The following is a 4,638-nucleotide window of genomic DNA, read 5'->3' as shown; positions in this document are numbered from 1 at the left end:
TAGACACAAGTCATAACACCATGTGACATCACTATTAAATAATAGGTTCTAAGGGGCCTGAAAATGTTTCTCTTGTTGGAAAAAGATACATTTTTAGACAAGTACTGCTAGCTATCCAGTGACCTTACTGATACAATGCTCGTTTCCTTATTATCTGTCTTTAAATAGTGTCCCCATGTATAGTTCTTTTGAGTTAGTTAATATAAATTACTAACTCAAAAATAATCAAAGAAGAGTTGATAGTTTTTCATATATACTTCTTCAAGTTTGTCTGTCTGCACGCGGAGCCGAGCAACCATGGTGGCCCGAGTGTGGTCGCTGATGAAGTTTTTCATCAAAGGCAGCCTGGCTGGGGGTGCCGTCTACCTGGTGTACGACCGGGAGCGGCTCCGGCCCAGCGACAAGAGTGAGGCGGCTCTGCGGCGGCGGGGGTGGTTCCGCCGGCTGTGTACCAGTTCAGCCAGGACCTGTGCCAGCAGACAGGGCTGCAGATCCCGCAGCTCCCAGCCCCTCCAAAGATTAGCTTTCCCATCCGAGAGTCCTGGAACTCAGGCATCATCAAAGTGATGGCAGCTCTGTCAGCAGCCCCTGCCAAGGCCCTGGAGTACTCCAAGGAGGGCTGGGAGGTCGTGGAGGAGCAAGCTAAATAGCGGGTCACTGCAGGCCACAGCCCGCCCTGCCAGCATGGGGGCAGGGACGCGGACTCACTGACTCTGGACTGGGACCCCACTCCGAGGGCAGCTCCTGGCCTTGCCAGCCCAATAAAGTGCTTTCAGAAGTGAAAAAAAAAAAAATTGTTTGTCTTTTAGAAAGGGTAAAGAAGAGCCAGTGTAGTAGCGCACACCTGCAATCCCTGCACTCTAGAAGGTGAGGCAGGAGGATTACCATGAGTTCGAGGCTTAGGCTACGTAATGAGCTGAAGCCCAGCCTGAGCGACAGTGAGATCTGTTTCCCCCCAAAGAGAAAAAGAAATATAAATGTCCACAAAGTTTCAAGGGATGACTGCAGGAATTCTTAGTAGCCCGTCTAATCACAGGAGTTATGGCACTGAAAACCCTGATAGATCATGGAAGAAAAGCACCATCCGGGGCCAGGGAGGTAGCTCGGTAGAATAAGCGCTTTCCTGATAAGCGGAAGGGCCTGAGTTCAATCCCCGGTCCGGAAAAAAAAAGAAAAAGAAAAGAAAAGCACCACCCATTCAAAGGTGCCAGGGGAAGGCGTCCATTGCTACTCGGCTTTAAACTTGTGTGTGCTTTATGCATGCAAGCGGTCCACCTTTTGTTGGCTCTCAACAGCATGAGTAGTCTCAAAATAAGATTCCTCAAGGGCCGGCCAGATAGCTCAGGGGATTAAAGCGCCTGCTTAGTTAGATGCAGGGGTTGGAGGTTCGATGCACGTGCCTGTAATCCCAGCATTTGGGAGGCTGAAAATAGGCAGATCACTAGGAGTCTGATCTGAATAGAAAATAATTAGGTGGGCTACCAAGAATTCCCAGTCATCGCTTGAAACTATCTGGACATGGTTTCTAAATAGGTTATCTAGAAAATAACCTCCCCCTCCCCCGCAGTAAATTTAAAAAAAAAAAAAAAAATCCCTGGGAGAAGGTATTTTAAACGATCGCTGCCAGCTATCAGGAGGTGGGTGTGCGTGTGAAGACTGAGTTCAGTTAAATCGAGCCAATAACTCATAATATTTTTCTCTGCTCAACCAGGCAACACAGGACAGAAAGTCAGGGACGCTCAGAAGCTATTCACAAGAACAAAATTAGTTTCCGCACGGCCAGCGTGTCCCGTCCCCTAGAGCGCGGCGCTGTGCCTGGCACAGATGCCTGCCCGCCTCGAGAATTTACAGCCCCGCAGCGGTTGTCCGTGGGCTGGAGCGTGTCCCCGAGGGCGCTGCTCTCCCTGGTGAGGAGGGTGCCCCTGCATTTTGCACTGACCCCTCTCACAAGCCTGCTGGCCTACTGTCTCCTAACTTGGGGTCCTTTTGTTTTTATTAAACCACTGGTGTCTTCACTAGACAGGATTTCCCAGATAAAAGGCAAACACAGTTCAAGGCTGAGACCGTCTTAGCGTTTCCAAAGCGCTGTGAAAAGCCTCCCTTCCCCCTCCCTTGCCAAGTCAGTATTGTTTTGCTGGGCTCTGGCGCTGTTCCTCTGTTGTCATGGTGGGGCATTATTGTCACAGCTGTCTCAGGGGGCCTGCCTTGAATACGTTCAGAAAATAACACACAAATAAGGAACACGATGTGCACTGCGCCCGAAGCGCTTTTAGAGAGCAACCACAGCTACCGCTGCCAAATTCCAAGCTGGTAGTAGAAGCATCACTCTGTAAAACAATGAGACAAAAAGACAAAAGAAGGTAAATGAGTAAAAATGAAGCAAATCCGTGTCAGGCTCTCCATCTGGATATTTACTCCAGAGATAAGAACACCAAAGAGTGTGCATAGATGCCTTTCTATAAAATAAAAAAAAAAAGTAAAACAGAGAAAAGAATGCATTGTATATTTATCTATATTATTTTTATTACTCCACGCTTGCAGTACATAATGATTATACTGGTCCTTGGGAGCTGCTGTGTGCACACAGCACATCTTAATTCTTATTATGTCCCCTCCCCGCCATCTCCTGGTCCCCTTTCCATTTGCAAAAGATCTGTCACCACACTGACAGCAGCACAACTCCTACCAGCTGAATCTTGGAAGTGGCCCACATGAGCATCCACAGATAAACGGAGAGAGGAAGTGTGTATTACACACCTGGAGTGCTACTCCGCCATAAAGAATAAATTTGAGCCATTCGTAGGAAGGTGGATGACCTTGAGATTATAATGTTAAGTGCAATAAATCAGATGCACAAGCTTAACCCTCTCACAGTCAGTCTCTCTCTCTCTCTCTCTCTCTCTCTCTCTCTCTCTCTCTCTCTTCCAGAACCGGGGATTGAACTCAGGCCCTTGAGCTTGCCAGGGAAGCGGTTATTCCACTGAGCCATCTCCCCAGCCCCACACAATTTCTCTTATATGGGAAACACAAAGTAGAATAAAGACCAAGCTAAAAGACAATAGGATGGGGGCTGGGGAGATGGCTCAGTGGAATAAGTCTGAGTTCAATCCCCAGTTCAGAAAAAAAAAAGACAACAGGAAACATGAAAATTGATTTTTAGTGTGAACAATTGATATCAACTTTTTCAAAAATAAATTATGAGCCCTTCATTCCAACTGCTTAATTGGTAAATTTTCTTTTTCAACGTGATCCATTATTTATCTTGCTCTTCTGAAAACAGTGATGGGTCAAGGGTATGGCTCAGCAGTACAGCGCCTGCCTGGCAGGAGGTCATGAGTTCAATTCCTGGTACCTAAAAAAATAAAATAAAATAGTGGGGCTGCAGTGTAGAGCTTTGTGCCTATAGGGGCAGCACCTTGGGGAGCTAAGGAAAGGGGTCACTAATTCAAAGTGACCTGGGAAATTTAGTGACTTAACAAGACCCTGTCTGGGCTAGGGAGACAGCTCAGCAGTCTAAGTGCCTGCCTGGCAAGCGCAAGGACCCAGGTTTTTTCCCTGGTAACACATACCGTGCCTGCCCCAGAATACCAAGACGTGGTGGCGCATGCCTGTAATCCCAGCGCTAGGAAGGCTGAGACAGAAGGATTACTATGAGTCCGAACTGCATAGCGAACCTGTAACAAATTAATTATTCAATTAATTAAAAGATTAATAAAATAGTTAGACCTTGTCTCAACATTGAAAATTTAAAAAAGAACTGGGGACATAGCTCAGTGTAAAGGCCTTGAATTCAATGCCCAGTACTTCAAATAAATAAATTCATGAATAGAAAAAGGAGAGAAAAGGGCAAGAAAATAAACTAGTATGCTATCAACAATATCAAAAGAAGGGGCCAGGGAGATAGCTCAGAGGTCTAAAGCCCCCCCTTAGGCAAGCTTAGGCAACCGCAGGGACCGAATTTCTATCCCTGGCACTACATGCCATGCCAGGCCCACCCCCAGGGCAGGCTGAGCCGTCCACATGTGCGCACACGCACGCACACACACAAATACATATATGAAAAGAAGCATTCCACTATTCTTCCCAACTGCATTTTGATTATAAATTTAAAAAGTGTTTATGGGTTGGGGAGATAGTTCAGTAGCATAAGCACCTGCCTGGCAAGTGTAAGGTCCTGAGTTCAACCCCCAGCATCACAAAAAGAAAGAAAGAAAGAAAGAAAGAAAGAAAGAAAGAAAGAAAGAAAGAAAGAGAAAGAAAGAGAGAGTGTTTAGCCCAGGCATGGTGGCCACACCTGTAATCCCAGCACTTGGGAGGCTAAGGCAGGATTATTGTGAGTTGGAGGCCAACCTAGGCTACATAGAGTTGAAGGCCAGCAAGGCCATGAACTACATGGGGGGAAAAACATTAAAAACATGTTTAATAACTGGGAGAGCTCAGTGGAATTTGTCTCAGTGGAACTGTGTCCTTGAGGCTCTGATACAAAAGAAAGAAAGAAAGAAGAGAAAAAGTGATTTAAGGCCTGGTGCCACATATCAGCACTCAGTAGGCTGAGGCAGGAGGATGATTACCATGAGTTCAAGACCAGCCTAGGCTACAGAGTAAAACCCTGTCTCAGAAAACCAAGGGAGAAGGTGG

The 4,638-nt window shown here is 46.5% G+C and overlaps 1 pseudogene; it reads left to right on the top strand.

The window, feature by feature from the left end:
• Nucleotides 1-294: 294 nt before the first annotated feature.
• On the top strand, nt 295-650 carry LOC101581321 (annotated as a pseudogene).
• Nucleotides 651-4,638: the final 3,988 nt, after the last annotated feature.

The sequence above is a fragment of the Octodon degus genome, unplaced genomic scaffold (genome assembly GCF_000260255.1).
Source record: "Octodon degus isolate 3935 unplaced genomic scaffold, OctDeg1.0 scaffold00004, whole genome shotgun sequence".
Classification (NCBI taxonomy): Eukaryota; Metazoa; Chordata; class Mammalia; order Rodentia; family Octodontidae; genus Octodon; species Octodon degus.
Note: the sequence above shows the minus strand (reverse complement) of the source record. Positions and strands in the feature narration are given on the sequence as shown.